The 24,465-nt window shown below is 51.6% G+C and overlaps 1 protein-coding gene and 1 long non-coding RNA gene across 5 annotated transcripts in view; one reads left to right on the top strand and one right to left on the bottom strand.

Moving 5' to 3' along the window:
• Positions 1 to 17,000, bottom strand: part of ATP2B2 (ATPase plasma membrane Ca2+ transporting 2) — a 180,557-nt gene extending 163,557 nt beyond the window's left edge. For all 4 annotated transcript variants that reach the window (XM_012802532.1, XM_023510638.1, XM_023510639.1 and 1 more), the window contains exon 1: positions 16,881 to 17,000. The gene's annotated coding sequence lies outside the window, so the exon portion shown is untranslated. The remainder of the gene's footprint in view (positions 1 to 16,880) is intronic.
• A 539-nt stretch (positions 17,001 to 17,539) lies between these two features.
• LOC111723746 lies at positions 17,540 to 24,129 on the top strand. Its single transcript, XR_002772227.1, has 2 exons — positions 17,540 to 21,584; positions 23,116 to 24,129. It is a non-coding gene; the product is annotated as an uncharacterized LOC111723746 (long non-coding RNA).
• Positions 24,130 to 24,465: the final 336 nt, after the last annotated feature.

Genomic DNA, 24,465 nt, shown 5'->3' with positions numbered 1-24,465 from the left:
CCATCCACTCATCTGCCCATCTATTCACTTACCTATACATCCATGCATCCATCTCTCCCTCCTTTTATCCCTCTACCAACCCATCCATCCATCCTTCCATCAATCCACCCATCTACCTAGCCAACCGCTCATCCCTCCATCCCTTTCTCCCCCACTCCACCAACCCATCCATATCCACCTATCCATCCACCTACATACCCATCCATCCACCCACCCACCTACCTATCCATCCACCCATTCACCCATACATCCATCCATCTACCCATCCCTCCACCCCACTCACCTACTTATCTATCCATCTACCCCTTCATCCACCCACCCACATGCCTATCACCCACTCACCCATCCATCCATCTATCTACCTATCCCTGCCTATCCATCCATTCTTCCACCCACTCAACAATCCATCCATTCATCCACCTGTCTATTCTTCCCTTCTTACCTCTTGTCTCCCTCTGTTCCTCCCTCTCTCCCTCCACCAACCCATCCGCATCTACCCATCCACCCACCTACTTATCCATCCATCCATCCATCCATCCATCCATCCATCTGTCCATCAAATATTTACTGAGTGCTCCAGGTTCTAGACAATGTGCTCTTCAATTCTACAATGCAAATTACCTACCAGTGAATCCCACCTGCCCTACCTCTATATCTAGCCCACAACCCCTTCTCACTATCTCTGCAGTCTCCTGCAGCAGAGCCCTGTCTTCTCCCACCATGCTCATTGAAGAAGCCTCCTCTCTGGCCTTCTGCCTCTTGTGTCATCCCCCACTGTCTGTTCTCCACACATCGCCAGACACCAATCAGTCCTTCTGCTGGGAATGCTTCTGGAGCTGCTGTCATTGAGCTGGAGCCCCAGTGATGGCCCATGAGCTATGTGATTTTGGTCTCCCAGCATGTTTGCTCTCTGAATCCATCCCACTCTCTGCCTTGCTAAGTCCCCTCTGCCCCACAGGCCTTGCTCTTTCTCGAAACCACTAAGTACCTTCCTCAGGGCCCCACACTGGCCATTCCTTCTACCAGGAACCTTCTCCCCAGGCAGTCACGCAGCCCCCTCAGGTCTCTGCTCTGAGGCCACCTCCTCAGCAAAGCCTTTACTGATCCCCAGATTTAAAACAACTCTCCCCATCTTCCCTCCTCTGCTTTATTTTTCTCCCTGAAAAGCCGCCCACTTCATCTTTGTTTATTGTCTATCTCCAATCCCTCGAATGCGAGTGCCACGGAGGCAGTGAACTGCTCTGCCGTGCTCAGTGTGGTATCCCCAGTGGCTGGCGCACAGTAGGCCCTCAGCCAGTGTTTGTGGAATGGAGGAATGCTTCTGGCACTTTAGGTAAGCCTGGTTATTTTCATTTTACAGAGGACTTGCACATTCTTTTCGTCAATGGTTCTCACATGTGTCTGTTCATAATAACCCTTCTGGCCTCTCATTAAACAGATTTGCAGGCTCTTTCCCAGGATGAAAGTCACAGGCTCTCCCCGACTGCTTTCCCTCTTACTATCTCCATCTTTTTCCAAAGGAGGGCTTGGCCCGGCTGCCCCTCTGGCTGAGCACGCCCACCTCTGCCTGTGCCCCCTGTTCTGTGCAGCTGGTGGTGGCCTCCACACCCTACTCAACTTGTGTCTTTGCCTGGAGTCCCATCCCATAGTCCATCTTCCTCCCGGCTGGCTAGCTCTCATTATCTTTCCACTCACCCTTGTGAGTCCATCTCCAGGTTGCTCCCTGACACCCCCCTGAATGGGCCACGGCCCCCTGCAGGGGCTCCTGCATCCCCTCACCTGGCTGTTATCACACTGGCTTGCAATTACGTGTCTCCCTTGGATCAAGGGTTCTGGGAGACCTAGTGCTACTGCCATTATGCTTAAGCTGGGGGCTCGGCAGTCAACTGGCCAGGTTGGTGGCCCCGGGCAGGCTGCTGTATGCCTCAGTTTCCTTATCTGTAAAATGTGAACAATAACTGCTAGAGGGCTATTGTACTGAACAAGTCCAGCAAAGCACTCAGAACAGTGCCATCGATACAGCATTCTTACAGGGAAAATGCTCGGGAGGCTGCAGCCTCTAGGTGCAGGTCCCCGCCCTGGGTCTTCTGCACGTGGCCAGGGCAGAGCTGGGGTGGGGCATGGGGCAGTAGCTTACCTGGCCTCTCCTCATAAGAAGCCTTTGTTTGCACCAGTTGATATTTAAAAATACGTGTTGTATTTGCTTTGGGGGTGAAGGAAGCATCTCTCCAGGCTTGCATTTTTTGCCATTCTGACCTTTGAGCCTGCTTTCTGACTTTGGCTCCTGCCCTTGTTTATGCCTGGCTGTTTTTAACTGACCTTTTGCATTTGACTTTTTTATTTGAGCTCAAACTCCCTGCTCTTGCTCTGGGTCTTGGGAATGCTTTATTTGGCGGGGGGGGCAATGATGTCTCTTGTTATGGCATGCCATCCACAGGGAAGCTTTAACACCAGGCACCCTCGTGGACCCAGCCCGTGCAGAGCACTGGATGTGTGCTGGCACCTTAATTCTGCAGTGGTGGCACAGAGCGGGTACACCACATCTGGCAAACAGCAGGGCCAGTGGCTGCAAAGTTCTTATCACCTTCACTAGCCTCTGCCTCTTTTCGTTTCAAGATTGCTGAGACACCAGGGTGGCACCAGTACATTGCTAAGTGACAAAATAAAGCCATGGGGTATGCATAAAATGATCCCATTAAAAAAGAAACAAAGCCCCTCCAAACTTCTATCTGCCAGTGCGTGAAAGAACAAGGGAGAGAAAGAAACAGCAAGTTATGAGATTTTGTCAAACCGAAGTCGAATTATAAGTCAAGCCACGATTTTGTGTACCACTGAGAGAGAGGTCTTCCAATAAAACTATGACATGCTGTCAACTGCGCGCGTATCCCAAATCCAGAGACATTAAAATGTGAAAAAGAAAAAAAAAAGGAATCGACAAGATAGGGCATCCACAGGGCTCCATCAGGGAAATGTGGGACACGAGGAGGGGAAAATTATTCATTTTGCTATAGACCCTTCTGTATCATTCCATTTGCTTCGACAAGCAGGCATTATTTTTGTAATTCAAATGACTGCAGTTTAAAAAAGGAAAATAGGGTTTTCCAAGCTGTTGCTGCCTGGTTTCTTTTCTGGCCACCTCATGGGTTGGGGACCCAGGAGTTGACGGGGTCCTCTCCTTGGGGGTGGCGAGTGTCAGGCGAGAGATGCCAGGCTCTTTCCAGAGCTTGGCCCGAGTGGGACTAATCAGCAGAAATTTCCCTTTATTAAGGCCTGGCCCCCAAACCCATCATTAAGGGCTCTTTAAGCTTGAAAGTACACAGTGGAGCTGCAAACAATGCGACAAAGCCCAATTTACCAAAGAACAGGACAGCTGAGAGCTCGTCCTCCCTGGAAACACTTCCCGGACCCTGCACCACCAATACTGTGCCGTCCCCTTCTTTATTCTGTATCCCCACACGGCTGCCGCCTAGTGTCAGACTAGTTAGGGAGGTGTTTACCACTTTATTGGCCCTCTCCTCTCCTAGCACGTACTCCACAGGAGGCCGGATTGCACCTGCCTCAATTGCATCCATGCCCCTCGCCTGCTCTCTGCCTCTCTCTTCTTTTCCCTCCCGGGGTTCCAGGGAGACTCATGAAAAGCAGGCAGGTTGAGTGTGTGGTTTCTGGGCAACTTCTCCACTACCATTTCTCCTCTGTCTTGCAGATATCAAGTCAAGTGCAATGCTGAGGGAGGATCCCTTTCATATCTGCACATAAGAGGACAGAACTTGAACTTGGCTGAGGCTGCCACCTAGAATGGTTTTCAAAGGATGTTTTCTATGACAGCACCTCCTTCTCTGTACTACCACCAAGAGAAGAGCTGTTCTGGGCCCTTTCAGGCTTCTTCTCCAGATCTAGCCAATCATTTATTTATTTGTCTGTTCATTCATTCATTCATTCCACAAACATTTTCTGAGCCCCTTCTGCTGTTCTAAGCCCTCAAATATATCAGTGAGTGAGACAGAGATACACTTCCTGTCCTCAAGCTGTGGACTGTCTAGGAAAGACAGACAACAAAGAAATAAATACAGGAAAAAATGTCAATGGTAATAAATGCTATTAAAAACAGTTCTGTGAATACCAGGGAAGCTCTTATAAACACAGCAGAATCTCCATGGTTGACTACATGGTTCCCTCCCTACACTGACCACCTCCTTAAGTTGACCTAATTTTCATAGACATGCACCGTATGTATGTATCAGTACAGTAGGTCAGTTCCTTCTGTTGGCCACCTCCATAGGTTGCCCCATTTGTTACAGTTCCTTAGGTGGTCAGCTCACGGAGGTTCTACTGTAGTTCAGGGGTGGCCTCAATGAGGAATTGCTAATTAGCTTGATGAAAGGAATCTGCCACATAATCAGAAGGAGAAGGAGTATTTTAGGTGGGGAAACAGTATGTGCAAAGGTCCTGAGGCAGGAAAGAGCCTGATGAGTTTGAGGAATAGAAAGGAGGCCAGGCTCGGTGCCTATAGCTCAACCGGCTAAGGCACCAGCCACGTACACCTAAGGTGGCGGGTTCGAATCCCCAGCCCGGACCCGCCAAACAACAATGACGGCTGCAACCAAAAAACAGCCGGGCGTTGTGGCGGGCGCCTGTGGTCCCAGCTACTTGGGAGGCGGAGGCAGGAGAGTCGCTTGAGCCCAGGAGTTGGAGGTTGCTGTGAGCTGTGATGCCATGGCACTCTACCCAGGGGGACAGCTTGAGGCTCTGTCTCAAAACAAAAACAAAAAAACAAAAAAAAAAAAAGAAAGGAGGCCAGTAAATTATAGAAAAGTTAGCAGAAAGGGGCAGAATGAGGAGCCAGATCTGGAAGGGATTATATAGGTCTTATCCTATGCCCAAGGGGAGGACTGTCAGTCAAAGGACACTGACATCTGATTTATATTGTTTAAAAGATCCCTCTGGCCACTTAGGGAGAAGAGATGATGGGAGGGGGCAAGAGAGGATATGGGGGACCAGTACGGAAAACCATTCCTTCGTTTATTCTACAGGCATTCATTCAACAGTTCTAATGAATCACCAAAAACCCAAAACTGAAAACAAAGTACATTGGCTGGGGCAGGACTCCAGAGGCCCTCAGTCTGCTGCTGAGGAGCTGGCAACACAGGGAGAGGCAGGGAGGCTTCCAGAAGATGAGGGTATTTAAGTAGGGTTTTGAAAGATAAGTAAAGAGTGTTCTAGGGAAGAGCACAGCTTGGGCAAAGGCTCAGAGGTGGGGAGCAGGGTCAACGTAAATAGGAGCTGTGCTCCAATTCATATCACATGGCTAAATTCCTGACCGACCAAATGGCAAAGAGGTATGAAGGTGAAGCATGGGGAAGACGCTGGAAAGGTGGCCGTGGGGTAGTTTGTCACAAGACACTAAATGCAGGCCGAGGAGCTGGGTTTCACCCACTGGAGATGGGGAAGACTGAGGACTGTGACCAGAGTGACAGGCCACACGGACACTCTGAGAAGGCTCCCCTAGTGGCCATGTTGGGCCAGTGGAGAAGGCAGGGTGAGACTGAGGAAAAGATGGGGAAGGGTGAGAGGCCTTGCTTCCCTTGCTCTCTGAATCCACAATTACTGCTGCCACAAACAGCTGCCACTGCACAGAGGCTCCATGTGTCAGGCACCATTCTAGGCTCTTGACACTCATTAACTGAATTGTACAAGAACCCCATGAGCTTGGAATGATTATTTCATTCCATTTTACATGCAAAACGACTGAGGCACAGAGAGGTTAAATCACTGGTTTCAAGGTCACACAGCAAAGACGTGCTAGGAAATCAAGCCCAAGCTCTCAAGTCCCAGGGTCTGCCTTTGACCACTATCATGTGCTAACTTGTCTATTTAAGATGCTACAATTCTGCATCCTGGGATTTTATCTCCCTGACAGAAGAAAACCTTCTCTGGATGGTGTCTTTGGCTGCCCCCTGAGGCCTTGAGGCCTTCAAAAGACATTAACTGGCCCATCCCCAATCATGTTCTATTGCTGACCTGCTTTGTGATTTGCGGTAGTCCCTGGATCACTCTGAGAATCTTGGAAGTGTGGATAAGAATGCCTTTTTTACAAAATGGGCCTGAGGACCATGTGGTGCTAGCTGTGGCGATAGTAACAGTAGCCTAGGGCAAAGGCTGTGCACATCACTTTATTCACACGTCCAATCATCTCCACGATGGATATGGGCATTTCCTCCCATAACAGAGGTGGAAAAACTGAGGCCCAGAGGACAGTAATGCCCCCAGGAGTTCACAGCTTGTCAGTGGCAAGGTTTGGGATTAGAACCATGGTTCCCTCCATAGCAGTTGGTAGATGTTTAAGAAATGTAAACCGCCTCTCCCCAAGATGTGGGTCCAGTGTGGCCATGACCCTTCGAGGGTTGGTGCATTTTAGGGAGAGAGAATAAAGACCAAGGACATGGTTAATTCCTGGGGTAAGTACCTGTTGCTGATGAGGAGTCAGCTTCAAGGATACCCTGAACTTGCCCCCGTGGCCAGTCATGTTGAGGACACTGGCTGAATGAATCATCCTATCTCCAGCTTGAGGTCTGGTCCGAGGCCCTGTCTTTTGTTCTGGAGGGTTGCTGGGAGGTGGCTGATACCATGGACAGAGTCTTGGGTGTCTGGAGCCTACTCTGCAAACTTGGGCACCTTGTGCTGGCTTCAGTCTCCCCTTGAGTCCAGTGCACGTGGCAAGATGAGGTGCTTCCCCTCAACTCTGGCCCTCCCAGCTGTGGGACCTTGGATAGGCCATCCTGTCCCCCTGCGGCCTTGTCTGTTCTTCTGTAAATGGGTCCAGTCACAGCTGTGAGGGCAAAGGAACTTGTGTACACTGTGCACCTCGCAGGGCAGGCCCTCAACCACTGATAGTTATTGTGATTATGAGAGGTTACCTTGAAGGCTGTGTTGGGGCTTGGGGAGAAGAGCATTTGCATTCATCTCTAACTGCTTACAGTCCTGCTGTAGCAGGCCCCAGGGCCAGGGAAGCTGGTGTCTTCTTTCAGCTCAGAATTCCCTTCCCTTAGGACATCAAGGCAGACTCAGGTCTCTGAGAGGGCAGAGAAGTGCCCAGAAACAGGCTGGACTCCAATGCTCAGCCTGAAGAATTAACACTGCCTGAGCACAGGGGTGGCCCAGCCATGGACTCCTCACCATACTGGCCCTGGTTTGTGGATGAGGACACTGCAGGCCTGTAAGAGCTACAGACTGTGGTGGTGAGGCCATCACGTCTGAGTCCTAGAAATGATCCATGGCCCAGCCCCCGAGCTGGGTGCCCAGAGTCAGCTACCATTTTTACCTAGGTCTGCCTGGTCCCTGGCAGGAGGTGATTCCTCTTTGGGCTCGTCAAGGAGCCCGACACATGGCCTGGTACTCACCCAGCACTTAGCCAATATTGATTTTATTGATTTGAATTCTATGCCCTCTTCAAGATGCTCTGAGCTCAGAAATCTGAAATTGACTGGGGGTGGGATGAGGAGAAGAACTTCATTTTAGTGTGAAGTGAGTCATGTAAGTTGATAAATTTAGAAGTGGCCTAAAGAGCTCTTAATCTCCTGCCTTCACATAGTTGCTAGGAAGAGACGCACCCAACAACTTTTGCATCCCAAATACACATGGTAGAATGCCCTGCCCAAGTCCCCTTCCTAGACTGTGGATCCCACAACCCACCTGCTGGACAGTTAGAGCCCCTCAGCTTCTTAGCTTCCAGCCTCCTCCACTGCCCTTTTCCCTGGGGAACGTCTCACGCTTGCTCCTAGGAAGCCCACTCAAGATCCATAGGGATGTACACCCTGTATAAGGCCACAGCTCATTCCTTCCAACTCTGCCCCTGTCCTTGTGACCTTGACCATTAGCAATGTCCAGGAATCTTTTAATTTTAGACATCTGAACTCACATGGAGGGCATAGCTGGCACCAAGGTACTTGTTTCAAATTGATGTTCAGAAAGGGACTGTGACTTGTCCAGGTCTCTGCCCACTCCAAATCTACTCTGTGGCTGTGGCACTGTCTGGTGAGTAGACCAGCTGGCTGCCAGAGCTTTTGCTCTCCCCAGGAGGGAGTTTTGCTGTGTTGACTCTGCAGCCACCACCCAGAAGCCACTTGGAGGCCAGGAGAAAGTTGGCTGGGAGGCTTGCAGGGTGGTTAGTGGACTGCTGACTTTGGGCAATGGTGGGAAGGGTGGGCATCCCAGCTCAGCCTTTTCCCCTGTATGTGGTGAATGGGTAGGGAAAGTAAGGAAGAGGGAAACTGAGACCCCTGATTACCCCATGGGACCCGACCCAGTGATGTTGCATCTGAGTTTGCTGCTGCTTCTAGAAACCTTTCTTCCTGTGGAAAAGTCCATGAAAGAAAGAGTCCTGGACTGTGGGCAAGGAGGTAGCATCAGGATGGTGCCTGGACACGGGGTTTGGTTCCAGTCTGCTGGGAACCAGCTGTGTGACCCTGGGCATACCAAAAGCATCTTGGGCCTTGGAGGCCTCAGATGCAGGATGAGTGCAGTTTCTACTGCTATTACTTTATTGAGCCCTATGCTTATTTTAGGTATCATTTATTGAACTAAAAAGGACTCATTAGAAGTTCATAAAATAATAATTGCCTGCACTTCTGCCAAGCACTATCCTAAGCACTTTAATTTTATTTAATCCTCATGGCAATTCTACAAATTAGATACTTTTATTATCCCCATTTTACAGATGGTAGGACTAAGGCACAGACAAGTTAAGAAACTTGTACCAGGTCACACAGTAAGAAAATGGTGGGGCAGGAATTAGAATCTTAGAGTCCATGCCCTGTACTCTGGTCTTTGTGGTTTGCTTTGAGCTGCTATTTATTAAGCACCTACTGCATATGGGCACTCTGGGGGATACGTGATACACGCACAAGCTTCTGACTTCTCACAACAGCTCTGTGAGGTGGGTATTCTTATGCCTATTGCTTCAGAGAGGAAACCAAGGCCCCTTTGAGGGGCCCACTGTGACTAAGCTGGGGCGTCCTGGTGGCTCTCTTCTAAGCCCTTTATGAGTTTTATCTTATTGACCTGATTTTTTTGAATCTAAACTGCATCAATTGTAGGATGCATCATGAACTTATGTGTATTTAAGGAAAAAAAAAGGCACGACTAGTTCCACTGCGGTGTGCCACCAGTTGTAAGGGACACCAGGTTTCAGAGATGTCAAAAGATGCATCTCGGGGTCCGTGCAATTTAGTCTTAAACACAACTCAGCAAGGTAGTCATTATTATTCCAATGAATAATGAAGCTCAAAGATTAAAGACACACAACTGGTTGGCAATTGGGTCTCAAGGCTTGAGCCCAGGCAGCTTGGGCTAAGATCTAGTCCTTAACCATTGCACTATATTACCACTAAATTAGGCCTGCATGGGATGTGTGCCATGCACAGCTTGAGGAGGATCAGTGAACTGGAGCCCAGTATCCTCTGCTTTGGGTGAGCTTTTGGCCCTCACCTAGTGTGGGGGTCTCAGGCTGCCCAGGGATTCCTTACCCCCTCCACAGCCTTAATAACTCACCTCTAGGCATCACCCTGGACCTAGCAAGGCAGGTGCTCGAGGAGCCAGGCTGGACTGAGGTCATCTAGATGCCTTGCCCTGGCTCCCACCATACAGCCCAGGCAGCCAGGCACAGCCCACCAGTGTGGTCTTAGCCAGCATGTAAAAGGCAGCGCTTCGTGGAAAACTACCTTCCCAGGTGGCACGGGGGTCCCCAGGAGATCTGCTTTCTTCCTTCAAAACTGTAAATACAGTGCCTGGAACACAAACAGGGGCTTCCATTCACGTCACCCTGAGATTCTACCAGCCCCACGCTCCACCATAGCATCACTGCTCTGGGTCTCTGCAAAAAATCAAGCCACCCTCCTTAGACCAGGATTTTTAAGACACCCAGAAGCCGGACAGTAGCCTGACATGTTTCAAATGCCTGGCATGATGGGGCCCTACGTGAGACAGCTTCTTGTCTGTCATCTCATGGCACAGCTGCTCTTGCGAGGCAGGTTTCTCCACCCCCCACTTTACCTGTCAGGATGTCAAGCCCAGAGAAACAAAGCTACTGGCCCAAGGTCACACAGAAGTAAACACTGGTGTTAGGATTAAAATTCACATTTCTGACACCATAGAAAGAGGTCACTTTCACACGGATTTCTGGTTAAACCGTGATCCAAATATTTCCTTTGCTTGCTTGCACCAAATCTACACACGATAAATAATAGCATAGTAATAGCAATACTGTTACTATTCCCATTATACAGATAAGAAAACATCCTCTCGGCCTTCACCTGGACCATACCCTCGGGCACTTTAGTTGGATCCCATTGATCTCTCACAGTGACTAACACGACCCCCATTTTCTGGAGGAGCAAACTGAGGTCAACTCCCTAGTTGAACCACACACTACAGCAGGGTAGGGCTGTTAGCTTCAGCAGTTAGTTAGACATGAGCGGAATGGATGGTGGAAGTGGTTTTGGACTGGCTTGAGTTGGGAAGTCGGCCTGAGATGTTATGGGAAGGGGGCTAATTGAGACCTTGCAGGTGTGCTATTTGGGGGAGCTTGTTGTTTTGGGGGAAATGATTAATGTCCCTGGGACTTTCTGATGTGGACAGATAGATATGAGTTGTTATGGGAACATGTTATGGGAACAGAGTTGATCAAGACCCTGTGAAATTTCCAAGAAGCAGCTGACACCCCTCAAAAGTTGCATATAAGGTCTAGACACTGTGCTTTCTTCTGGGCCTGCAGTCTCTAAGATGGGGCTTAGCTTGCTGTACAAGTCATTAATAGTTAATAAAACTTGTCCCTTCTTGCTAAAACTTTAGCTGCTGTCTTCAATTATTTCAGCAACTACCTTGAACTGTCACCATGCTACCCTAACAGAGCCACTTATTAAGACATAGCTTGGAATAAGCAATTACTCTTCCTATACATCCAATGATGAAAAACTGTTACAAAGTGCTTAGGATACATTTTAGCTATGAGTAATGACTATTATGATTAGTATTTGGATAGTTAACAATTAGTCCTACAAAGGCAGTGTTGCTGTCCCCATTCTCTAGATGAGAACACTGAGGTTCACAGAGAGTGGCAGAAATGAAGGAACTGTCGCTCTCAGCCCAGCTGTGTGCTGGCCTCCTGGATCCATGGGAGGGCCCCACACACCTGCAAGCTCTCCTGCCTGTTTCTAGCTCACCTTCTGGGGCCCCTGCAGGCCGTGGGATCTTCACAGGGCTTGCTGGAGTTCCCAGCCTGTGGGTACTGGCTGTGGACCCCAAACGGGCTCTGGGCATCCCCCAGCCAACTTCAAAAAAAGTGGAAAGGAGAAGTACCAGAGACCTGGGTTAAAATCCCAGCTCTGCCACTCATTTGCTGTGTGACTCAGGCACATTCTTAACCTCCCTGGGCCTTGGTTTCTTTATCTGTAGAATGGATGTGAGCGAGGTAAAGATGGGGCACCTTGCAATGGATTTAATAGCAGTAAAGATGTCATAAATATTAGCAACTGCAATGGTTGAATGGTGTTCTCTCTAAAATTCATGCTCACGTGGACCCTCAGAATGTGACTTTATTTGGAAACGGGGTCTTTGTAGATGTAATCAAATTTCATCTTGAGATGAAATCATCCTGGACATAGGGTGGGGCCTAAATCCAATGACCTGTGTCCTTATATGAGGAGGACACAGAGGGTCACATAGGAAGGTGACACCCACATGGAAGCAGAGAGTGGAGGATACCAAAGACTACCCGTCACTACCAGACACTGGGGACAGACAGGGACAGATTCCTCCTTAGAGTCTCCAGAGGACCAACCCTGCCAGCCCCCTGATTTTAGACTTTTGGCTTCCAAAACTGTGAGACGATTCAGTTCTGTTGTTTTAATCCACTCGGTTTGTGGTAATTTGTCACAGCAGCCACAGAAAACCGATGCAGCGGTTCTAACTGCTATCACTCTTGTTACTACCTCAGACTCCCAGTGTCTCTACCCTTTACCCTAAGGGCCAGCTGGCAGGAGAAGCTGCCCTCACTAAGGACACCAGGCAGCAGGATTACTGACCCCTCTAGGGGAGAGCTTGAGACCAGAGGGCTGGGACTACTTGCTCAAGGTCACCTGTCAGTGACTGAGCTGGCCTGGGACCCAGCTCTCTTAACACTCAGACCAAGGCTTCTCTCCATACCTGGGGACTTCTGTAGTGTAGGGGACCTCATTTCTGGCTCCCTCTTGGGCCTGGCCATCCTGCCTTCCTGGTCCTACCAGTCTTGGCTTCTGACATGTCTCTGGAACTCTCTGACCCCACAGAGGCTTCCCAATTGTGTTTGATGCTTTTGAGGTCTTAAAAACCCACCTGCCTCCATCGCAGGGCTCTCTACTGGAGACCAGGATGAAGCCCTCTCCACACTACCCACAGTAGGTTAGGGGTTGCTATCTGTAGAGTTATAGCCATAGAGCAATCTTCTGAAATGGGCAGCCTAGACTCCCATTTTACAGATCAAAAGACCAAGATTAGAAGAGGCTAAGTGATTAATTCAAGGGCACTCAGTTCCTAAGAGGTACAGGTAGGTCCTAGACAATCACCCTGTGATTCTTGCTCTAGACAGATTCTCAGTCTCGACAGCTTCCATTCACTGTGCCGTAAATAGGGACCATACCCTGAGCTCAGCACTTCAAGTCTGTTACTTCTCCCATGTGTCCCCGCCTGAGAAGTGAATACTATTATTACCCCATTTTACAGATGGAGGAACTGAGGCTCCACTCCACTTTCTAGGTGCTAGGGCTTTGTTTTCTTCCACTATCAGTTCTTAATGAGGGGTAAAGCCAGATACTGACTGTTTCTGTCTAGGGCACTTTCTCTCTAAATATTTCCCTGTTTGAGTTTCCTAATAGGGTGGAGAAGTGGTGAGTCTGGCCTTGGAGCGGAGCAGGGTGGGCTGGAGTGCTCAGATTCAGGCAGGAGTTGCAATGTGTGCATGGGGCACTCAGAAAGCTCTACAGAAGTCCCTTGGAAACTGGGGGAGGCTAAGAGAAGCTGTGTCCTGGACCTTAGGGTTCCCCAGAGCCTCCAACCTTGACCCTGTACCTACTAAGTGCCAGCCACTTCCTTCACACACATTATTTGAAATTTTCCCAATAGCTCTGATTTAAATCTGTAGTTCTAGAGAAGGGAAGATTGAGGTTCAGCGAGAAACAGCCATTTCTCACAAGGTCACATGGCTGGGGAGAGACAGGATCAGGACTTGAAACCAAGGCCAGTGAGTCTCTTTGGAGCACTCCTCTCAGGTACCTCCTGAGAAGGCCGCCTCGTTTTGGATTTGAGGGTTGAATGGTCCCTGGGAGGGCCTTATTTAGCTGTGAAGACTGAGGCCAGGAGGTGGGGCTTGCTAGAAGACGGTAGGTGAAAGACTTGACAGGAAGCCTCAGTCTCCCCAATGTGGCAGGAGCCAGGGGAACAGCGGGATGTCCAGGCCACCCCCAGCTCCGAGAGCCTAAGAGTTCTGCTAAACCCACTCTCATTCATCTCATCTTTCTGGGGTGAAGAGTAAAAGGGGTGAAAACCCAGGGTATCTGCGGGAATGTAGCCTCCAGGCCTCCTGAGTAATCAGGGAGGGGCCCATGTGCTCTTTAGGTCCATTAATGTTTGAGACCATTCAAACTAGAGGTTTCCCTTCCTTTCTTCCCCTCCTGACCTTGGAATCAGACAATGTCAGCAGCAAGGTGCTCACCTGCTCTGGCTCTAGGTCCTGATGCTAATCATACTTTTGTGCACGGCCCTCTACAGTGTTTGGGGCTCCCAGACAGCTGTGGGGTAAGGTAGGGCAGGAACAGGCCAGCCTGGCCACAGATGAGAGACTGGGATGCAGAGAGATAAGGGACTTGCCCAAGGTGACACAGCTCATCAGGAGCAGAGGTTAGGCCCAGGGCCCTCATCCTTTTGACCTGGAGTCACACACCTAGGGAAAACCAGGGGCCCAAATAGACAGACCCCTGTTGGCAAGAATCCCAGCTCTTCAGAGAACACAGTGTGACCTTGGCCAAGTCCTTTCCCCTGGCTGGGTCTCAGTTTCCCTTCTATAAATGGGCCTGGCTAGGTGACCTCCGGATGCATACACCTGCTTTGGCTTTCTAGGCCTTATCAACTCCATGGAGCAAAGGGAAGGCAGAGCTGTCCAGCTGCTTAGGTCAGGACCACACCTGCCTGGGAAGGCGTCTACCTTCATCCACAGGAGATCCTCTCTGCCCTTTCTTGGAGACTCGTCAAAAATTCTAAGTTCTTGGTTCACTGGTTCTCAAGGTGTTGGTACCCCAATTGGAAGTAGCCTCATCCCAGATGGCTAAAGAGGGTAAGCAGGGAGTGTGACAGCCTGGCTTCTACCTCACCTCTGCTGTGTGCCAGCTGTGTGACCTTGAGTAAGTGACTTCACTTCTCTGGATGCAGCTTCTTCACCTGGTATGTGGGGATAACAGGGCTGTGGGTAGCCCTGCTGAGGTGATGTATGCAAAGCCATTAGCTTGGTGAATGCTGGCTGGGTTATTGCTATTTACCTGGGTCCCATGACCCATACCTGTGGCTGGATGGGGTAAGGGAGAGGGGGCAGTAGGGGAGCAAGGGGAGGCACCAGTACCCAGGCTTGCACACAGAATAAACCACAGGCAGATTTCTGACCTTCAGCCTGGAGGGGACTTTGGGGCTACTGTAGGTATCGCAGGCCCCAGCTCTCAGGGACCCCACACTAGTGGGTTAGCTTTCCAGGTGCTAGGATAGGGGTCAGTGGGGCTAGTCTGGGTTCCTGATAGAGTGGACCAGGGGCAGGAGCCCTGCCCACCTCCTCCTCTGTCTCCTTTCCAACTCCTGGCAGCCTTCTCTGAAGAACATCCATAACCCAAGATGGCCTTGCTGAGACCAATCACAGGTCCCTGGGAATGTGAACTGGCCTACCCTCAAGTCTGTGTGGGGCTGTGGTGGCCACTAAGGGATCTAGTGTCCCTCTGTCTTATGGGCAGTCCCCTAAGGGGCAAGCCCCCCCAGCTCCTGCAGAGCCACCTTCACTCTTAGAAGCTAAGGGGATGGTGTGTGCAGGCAGCACCCACAGAGGTGCTAGGTCCATGTGCCACTGCCGTCTTCTTATGTGTGTGACCGACATTCACCTGTGGGCACATTCCAGCCTGCTGGGTGCCTGCCCGTGCAGGGACAGGCATGCAGATGGCTCATATGTACATGCCTGTTGTTTTCGCACCTGGGCCAGCCCTCACACGGGTGCACACATTTGTGAGTGCTGCAGGCACTGTGTGCAGCCTGCTGCCTTCCCAAGTTAGTGCTACATGCACATGTGGGCATGCTGCACGCCCAGGTGTGTGTGTGTGCTGCGTTCATGCATGTGCTGTGTTTCTCATGTGAGCATGTGGTGTTCGGGGCTGTGAGCCGTATTTACAGGTGCTGGGCTGTGGGCGTGGGCATTCCATATGTGTGTCTATGATTTGAACATATGCCATGCATGGTTATGGGTACTGTATTTGCGTCTGTGCATCTGTGTAAATCTGTGGACACAGATAAGCCCTGATGTGAATGGGACTGAGGGTGTGAAAGGTGGCAAAATATATGGGACATCAGCATTTTTCCTGGAACCCCCCTCCCCTTGCTACTGCTCCTCCAACGAAGTTAGCAGGCGGAGGCCCCTGAGGCCTGCTCCAAGCCCCCTCCTACTGCACACGTCAAAGGAGAATTTCTCCGGATGGCGCCCACTGCTCCTGGAAATGCCCCAAACGTCAGCTCTGCCTCCTCTCAGATTTGGAGAGCAATGCAGGAGAAGAGGGGAGCCCCTTCTGCGCTGGGCTCAGGCCATGCAGCGTCACACCAAGACCCTCTGTCTCTGCTCACTTACCCTTCTGAAGGTCGAGCCTAGCCAGGCCTCTGTATGGGGGCCCCAAGACCCCTGGGGGCCTTGCCTGACTGGGGCAAGCCAGAGACCTCTCCCATACAAGCTGGAGAGTAGAGGACAGCTGTGGTGTAGAATGGCCACCTGGCTAGCAAGGGGTGGTTGTTGGAAGCAACCTACCCTCAGGGAGGCCCAGGCCCCTGCTGCAGATCCCCTCCCTGACCCTGCAGGGGGCAGGGAGGAGCCCCAGGTGCCCTAGCACTCAGCCCAGGCCACTGAGGCTTAGCCAAGGAACTAGGCTTCCGGGCGGAAAGTGCCAGCTCCACCACCCAGCATGACTGCTGCAAAATGGCCTGGCCATCCCCATGCTTGTCCCCCTCTTGGCCATGCAGGGGACCCAGGGACACGTCTCTGCTGCTACCCGACCAAGCGGGCTTAACCCAAAGATCTAGCACATAACAGCCCACTCTACCAAAGGGGCCCTCCACGGGGGCCTCCCCCATCCCCTTTCCTGGTACCCTGGACAGGGTGGGAAGAGGGCACTCTCTGGTCCTCTTCTTCTCCCTGGGACGCCACTTAGAGAGAAGAGAACCTTGTCCCCTGCCACTGCTCTCTGGCCCTTGCATAACATCCTTTGGAGGCATTTGCAGTCCAGAGGCTGCCAGAATCTACCTGAGACCCCCCGCATCCGCTTGTCCGACGCCCCCCTGCCCGAGTCCCCAGCATCCAGTTGCACCCCCCAACACGCGGACCCTCATACGAGTGTCTCCCTCAGCCGCGGTGCGGAGGTTCCTAATGCAGCCTCAGCTGCTGCCAGATAAACAAGCCCGCTCCCACCCCCCCTCCACGCTGCCACAGCCACCACCATCAGCACTGAGAAAAATCAAAAGAAATGAAACAAAATAAAATGGGTAAGGGAGGAAGGGGACAGCGGAGTGGGGCGCTTTTTATTTTTTATTTTCTCATGCTGGGGGATGCCGGTACTTACTTGGCTATGAAAATCACCACCAATCCTACACGGTTTCCAGGCGGGCAGCCCCGTAATCGCTGTGCGGCAGCTGGTGCCGCGGCTGAGCCCAGCCAGCGTGCCCCGGTCCCTCTGCAGACTGTACCATCCTGCCCGCGCGGCTGGGGGGGGCGGGGGGGGGCGGAGGCGCCGGCGCCGGTGCTAGGAGAGCATCTCGCCGGCAAAATGCGATCTCGGGGGAGGCGGAGGCCGCCCCTGCCGCTGCCGGAGGCTGGGGGGAGGGGGCCGGGAGGACGACGGAGGGACGCAGGGAGGGCTGGTTCTGGTAGGGGGTGGGATGAGGGGAGGAGAGTGGGGGGTAGGGGTGTGTGTGGACCGAACCACCACGGGGTTGTTTGCGGTTTTAATTCCTCCCGTGGGATCATGAGGAACTGAAGCTGGCAGAGTCCCAGGAATATGCCCGCTCCCCAGAAGCAGGAGGGAATGTCAAGGGCATGGAGAGGGTAGGCTTGGGCTGAGCCGGAGGGGAGGGGGTCCCGAGAGTGGTGTGTGTGGGGGGGAGTTAAAGCAGAGAGGGGAGGATTTTGCTCAGATGGTCCCAGGTCATCCCCTACTTTCTGGGGCAGTGGTTTGGTGGGGCATGGGCTCTGTCCCTACTCTTTTTGTCTGGGACACCCCAGACTTGGGGGCAAAGGTCACATGAGGGGAGAAGTGGACTTAAGAGTCTCAACTCAGCTATGGCTATGGGGCTGGCAGAGCTCACAGCAAGCTCCTTGCTGCCAGCTGAACAGTGCCCCTGCAACCTAGCGCCCAGCCTGTGTGCCTCCCACCTGCCCTGGCAGGGCGGCCTAGCAGAAGGCTCTAGGGGCCATTTCTCTGCTGCCAGGTGCCCACCTGCAGGGCTGTCTGCACATGTCTCTACACCCTCAATCTACAGGGACATCTGTGAGGACTGACCATGGTGGGGTGAGTCTGCAGGAATGGAACCCCCAGCCAGCTGCCCACTTCTTCCTGTCTCATGTCTGGCAGACCTGCTGCCCCTTTAGCTCCGGGTGGGTGGGAGACAAGCCTTAGGAGCAAAGGTAGGAGGTTACAGTGGCTGGGGGGCTTCTCTAGGATTCTGAAGCCTCTACACTGCCTTGCCTCCTCCCAGAGGGCACTGGAGGTGGAAGGACCTTCAAGACCAGAGACTCAGGGTACCTATCGGTTTAGAGGGGGCACATGTGGGGCTAGGGACAGAGCTGGGAGTTGCTCCAAGAGGCAGCTCCAGAAGGAAACTGTTCCTTCCCTTGCCTCCACCCTGTGCCCACCTCTGAGCTGCCTGCCCCAGTGAGCGTCCCGAGCTGCTGCTCTATCCCTGGGCTGGCACGGAATATCAATTTGTCTCGTTAAGCTGAAAGTCTGCACTGCACCAAAATCAGAACCCAGCCGTGCAGAGGGGCAGCAGGAGGGAGAGAGCTGGGAGTGCTAGTGGCAGGGACCCCGCAGGAGGACCATGCTGAGACCCCTTCATTCTTTTCCCTTCTGTCCCATCAGAGGGTCCTGTGCTTGGCCAGGCTGAGAAACTAAGGATAACAAGGGCTAGGGGGACATTCAAGACCCCGGGCTCCACTGGGGCAGGGGTGTGGCTCAGAGGCTAGGGAAGGCTCTCTTCTGGGATTCTGACAGAGCATCTCAGACACACCAACAGCTCAGGGTTGGGGGCTCCCAAAGCAGCCTCACCTTTCCCTCATCTTGGGGGGTACACATGGGGGAACCCTATCTTCTTGGGAGTATAGTTGGGGGCATTCTATCCACTCCTCTGAATAGGCTTCTAAGTCACCACTGGCCCTAATCAGTGTCCATCCCAGGGGCCAAAGCCAGGCCAGGAGTCCCCCTTTCCAAGAGCCTACAGGCAGCCCTACTCTGCCAAATGCAGCCAAGTACAGGTGTTCTGAGAGGGTTGGAGTGAGAGCGGGCAAAGAAAGGCGGAGTGTGAAAGGCCCATTGCAATCCACATCTGGTCTGAGCACGCCTGTCTGTGCTGGGGACCCCACCATTGTCACATCAACATCTTTGGGGGCCGATCACTTTCCCAGTTATAAAACAGACAGCCCCTGCTATGAGCCACCCACTTTGACAGCGAACACCCCTTCTGTGTCTAGCACACTCTGCAGCTTGTAAAGGCCACCTATAAAACAGTAGATCATTTGATCCTCACAACTACTGCTGGGTGGCTGCTGTGAGCACCCAAGGTTCAGATGAGGAGGTTATGTGTAGTTCAGAGGGGTGCAGTGGCCAGGACAAGGTGGCACAGCCAGTAAGAGGTAAACCAAACCTGTGACTGAGGCATGAGAGTCCAGGCCCAGGGACCCCCACGTGTGAAGGCTATTGGGAGCATGGGCTGACTGAATGTCTACAACACTTGTCCACTTGGAAGTCCTGAGTCTTGCCTGCCTGCTGGCACCTGTTTGGGGTGGTCTGGGCCCTCACCAACACCCTGGGCAGTCATGGATTTTGGTTTCCAGAATCTAAGATTGTAATTGGTACCCAGCCCAGCTCTTGTCTTCTTGGCATTCCAGGCCCTGTGTCCTTCAGTTTCTGCATCCACCCACCATTGACTGGATGTTTCCTATCTCCTGAAGCAGCTCAAATGTTGAATAGCATAGTTTGAAGGTTTTTTCCTTGCACCTATATGTCACTTCTAGACACATAAACTCCTATTCATCCTTCAAAGCCCAACTCATACTTCCTTTTCCTGGATAGTTAGTCTTCCTGATTCCAGAAACTAAGTTGGTTCATGCCTCTAGATTCTAGCTCTAACTACTCTGTATTGTGATGGTCTACATGCCTTTCTCTCTCACTGGGGTATGACCACGTCACACATATCTTCACAATCCCGGGTCTCAGGTCCCAGCACATGGTAGGTGACGTAGTAAAGACTTGAATGAGTCTGCTGCTGTGTAAATTTGATTTATCAAGTACAGAACCAGAAGGACTCTCAAAACCTCCAATTCAATCCTCCCATTTTACAGTTGAGCAAACTGAGCCTTCAAGAAAAAATGTAAATGGCTTGCCTAAGGTCACTCTTGAGGGTGGAACCTGGCCATAGACATCCATCACCTGCTCCGCCCTGTCCCTGGTGCCACCCCTTCCTGCAGCAGACACACCTGCGTCATCTGGCCTGTCCTTCCAGGATATATTGGGGGCGGGGGCAGGGGTTTTGGAAGGGCAGAGGTGTTGTGAAATTAGACAAACAATGGCCCTAGTGTTGTAACTCCAGGAAGGTTGGAAACGTCAGGTCAGGGTCACCCACAGGGAAGAGGGGGAAAGAGGCAGGAGGCCAGCTGGGAGGATTACTGATGGCCTCTGCCTCCAACATGATTTGGCTTATGGTGGACATGGATTGAGGCTCAGGGTTGGAGAAAGGTACCAGAAATAGAGGAGGGGAGGGGAGAGCCACTGGAGCCTTATTTTCCAACAATGTTTAGTTGGCCAGACCACATGTTCTCCCATGGGGAGAGGTCCTAGGACCCCCCAGAGGGCGAGTGGTGAGGGTCAGTCTGCCCAGGGATAGGGGTAGGGAGCTTGGTCCAGTCTGCCAAAGGCACTCTGCACAAAAGAGACAGATGAAGTAGGTCCAGACGGGTCAGAGGGAGGAGAATTGAATGTAACCAGAGGCCAGCTGTGTCCTTTCTATATGACATGGGCTCCCTCTTGCCTTTCCTCTTTCTGGAAAGTGTGAATGTGGGTTACCTGCACTTGCCTCACCTGGCTTAGGGGCTTTAGACACCTAGGTAGGGGTCCTGGGCCAGCTCTCCGGTCACTGCTGCCACAAAGAGATGCTAATTGGGCCCCTTAGGGCACAGGAAGCTATTTCCAAAGGCCCATCACAGTCATGTCTCCTCTGACTTCCACAGATCACCTTCAAAAGAGACTGGGCTCCTACCCATTTTACAGAAGAGAAAATTGAGACCTGGCGGCTTCAGGGACTTGCTTAAAAGTTACAGAGCCAGTGAGAACAGGAGTGAGATCAGAATGCAGATCTATTCCACTCAGACCCTATGCCCTTCTCTCTGTCTCTGCCCAAAGTTACTCAAGTTTGAGGTAAATAGCTCAGGGACTCCTAGGCCCATGACTTTGAGAGGCCATGGACTGTGGATCCAGAGGACCACATAGGCTTGCTTGGTCCAAATCTCCCCTATAGCCATGTTGGGTTCCCATACCCACTCCCCCACCACCACAGCCCAAATTCTCTCAGCTAACCAGACCTGAGGTTTTGAGGCCACACAGACCTGGGTTCAACTCCTGGCTCTCTCACTTACCTGCTGTGTGACCTTGGGCAAGTGACTCAACCTCCCCCAGTTTTCTCATCTGCTAAATGGGGATGATATTATTTATTTGGCAGGATTGCAAGTTAAAGGAGATGGCAGCTGTTATGAACAGAAGAAACAGAAGGGGTGGAACTCTCTGGGAGATCCCTGGGAAAGTGTTGGAGTGGGTCTCTTGCAGCTCCTCTTACTGATACGTGATGCTCTCAGATGCCACCTGTGGGGCGGGGCTAGGCTGATCTCCAGGATGCAGTCAGGCCCAGGGTAGCCCTGCTGAGATTTGAGCCCAAGTCTTCAGTTCCCTGTTCCTCCTATTTTTGCCCTCAGTAAGGAAGATGCAGACCTGGCTTGTGGTGAATTGCCCCCAGACACCATTCTCATGGACATCTTACTATGCACCAGGCCATCTGTGCAGGTACCTTATTGTGCGATCCTCACAAAACCCTGGGAGGTAGATCATATTTTTATTCCCATTTTACAGATGAGGAAACAGAGGGACAGGTAAAATGATGGTGCCCAAGGTCACTGAGTGAATAGGGGAACAAGGACTTAAAACTGAGACTGTGTGAGGCCCTGCGTGAACCAGGGTCCGGGAGCCACTGGAGATCTGGGTTTCCTATAGCACTGGGCATGTCTTCCTGACCTGTCTTCCCTCTGCAAGACCAGAGGTTAAGAGCAAGGCCTTGAGTTCACAGGGTTACTTCAGAGAAGCCTAGGGGGACAAATAGGGAGCTGGTGCTTTTCCTCTTGGAAGAAGACAGAACCTGGGGAACTGTCAGAGGACTCCCTGGGGGAGGCTGCTTTTTCCAGAGCTAGGAGACTGGTCTCACGCATGGTACCATTTTAAGCTAATGCCCCATGTACATACAATACATATACTCTGCCCACTGCCATCCAGCATGCTTGAGTCCTAATCCTGTGCTTCCCACCTGCTCCCCTCCCGTCCTCTGCCCATTTACTACCCTTCTGCAGCCTTAGGGAGCTTTCTAAATTCCTCTAACCCCTTCTTTGTTTCCCATGTGCTCTTAGCATAAAATCTGAAGTTCTCACTATCTCATGAGGCCTGGAAAATGATTCCATTCCATCCTATCACCCTGTCCCCACACCAAGTCTTCCTTGCTCCCTAGGCATTTTCATACCTCTGTGTGTTTGCATGTGTTTTCCACTCTGCTAGGATGACTTCCCTGCCTGGAGAACTCCTATTCATCCTTCAAGACCCTGTTCCAACAGCCCCTCACCTCCCCTCCACTTTCCTTCCCTTCTCCTCCACCAGCCCCTACCCTCACCTCCACCAGCCTGAAAAGAGTTTGTTGCAATTAACCTTTTTATGTGCATCTGTCTTGTCCATCAGGCTGCGTTCTCCCTGGGGATAGGAAACTGGGTCTCGTTTTCCTGTGATATCCCTAGCACTGGGCACAGAGCCTCAATAAATATTGACCGAACTGATGAATACAGGTTTGTTGACTGAAAAAGCAATTTCCCTAGTAGTTTTAAACTGTGTCTGCAACTCTCTGTGGTGCTGGAAATGCTATTTGGACTTATTTGGGGGGCCTGGTTTGGGAATGTTACTTCCTATCAGTGATTGGGGCTCCCTCAGCATGCCCAGCTTGAAAAGGGTGAAGAGAGACCCCAGCTTCACTCAGACAACACTGTCCAGAGAGGTCCCAGCTGGGACCATGATGCTTGAGCCTAGGGCTGGGTTCAAAGTGAGTTGAGCATGCCCAGGAAGGAGCCCCTATCTCTAAAATCTCCCTTCTAGCTACATAGGGCCTGGCATCTCAATTACTATTAATAATAGTAATTTCTTTGGATCATTCAGTCAAGAAATATTTATTCAGTTCTCATTGAATGTGAGGCACTGTGCTGGGATCGCTAGTTAACGTGTGTGTATGTGTGTATATGTGTGTGTGTGTGTGTGTGTGTGTGTGTGTTTTTGCTCTTGCTAGAGGGCTGACTCCCTGAAGGAAGAAGAGGAGGGAAGAGGAAACCGAAGGTCATGGGAGGGGGAGATGAATCCAGGAATATCAGGAGAAGAAAGAAGGGAGCCTGTCGTTTACTGAGCATCTACTGTGTGCCAGGCTCTTAACACATGAGTTATCACTTCTCGCGACCAACCCAGGAGAGTCTGATGTTCACAGTCTTCAACCTAGAGGAGAGGAAATAAGCCCAGAGAGGGTGGGTGGCTGGCTCGAGGGTGCACAGCCATGTGGCACAGGACTGCAAATGTGGCATTGTCTTTCCCAAAGCCTGTGATCTCTCACTTGTGGTCCTGCTGAGGAGGCTCCCAGCAGGGAAAGAGGGTTCGGGGGCAGAAGGCTGATGACTGAGACTTGGGAGGCGTGGGTAGCCAATAGCACTGGGACCACAACCAATAAGAGGTTAGGGAAGAGAGTGTGGCCACCCCAGCTATCTGTGTGTCAGCCCAAGTAGCTGGATGCCACAGGGGCCACATTAGCTACCTCTACTAAGCCCTTTCCTGCATGCTAATGTGCACACTTAAGTACACACTTAAATACTCACAGTACACCCACCTCTGCCCCCAGTGGCTCTGCTATGTGGACAGCATCACCTCCAGTTCATGGATGAAGGAACTGAGCTTTGGAGAGTGGAGAAAACAGGCCCAGGGTTTCAAAGCCAGAGGAGGAATAAGCACATGGCTCTTTCCTGGAGTGCTTGCTCCCATGAGGATTCCAGGCGGCCAGGGTTCTCAGTGCAAGCACACTTCCTTCACACTCAAGCCCACTCTCTGGGACTGAAAGGGCTCATCTGCCTCTCAGGCCCCCATTGTACCCCAGGTGCAAGGGAGCAGGCGGAGGTGCAAAGAGCTTAGGAGCTGGAGACTGAAGGACTTTGCTCAAATCCCTGCTTCATCCTGATGGGTTGTATGACTTTGGGCAAGACCCTCAACCTCTCTGGTCTCAGGCTTTTCATCTGTAAAATGGGCATGATGCCATACACTTCCTGCTTCTCCATTTGCTTATTTATTCCACAAATATCCATGGAGCACCTACTTCTCTGGTTCTGTGCTGGGGGCTGCAGGTATGGTGGTGAGCAAAAGAGCCCCTGGTATCTGCGTGAAATGATCACACCCATGAACGTACATTGACAGAGACTCTGAGGTGATAGGGCAGAGGCCATGAACACACACAGCAGAAGGACCCGAGTGTCTGTCAAGAGCAGGAGGAATCACAGAGGGTTTTCCCAGGTGGGTGATGACTGAGCAGGAGTTGGAAGGCTAAGCAAAGGAAAAGAGAAGGGGTGGGGGCACAGATTTCTGTCCTTATCCTGGCTAGGGG

Source organism: Otolemur garnettii, unplaced genomic scaffold, assembly GCF_000181295.1.
Source record: "Otolemur garnettii isolate 467f Iridium unplaced genomic scaffold, OtoGar3 scaffold00015, whole genome shotgun sequence".
Lineage (NCBI taxonomy): Eukaryota > Metazoa > Chordata > Mammalia > Primates > Galagidae > Otolemur > Otolemur garnettii.
This window is presented reverse-complemented; position numbering and strand designations above follow the sequence as displayed.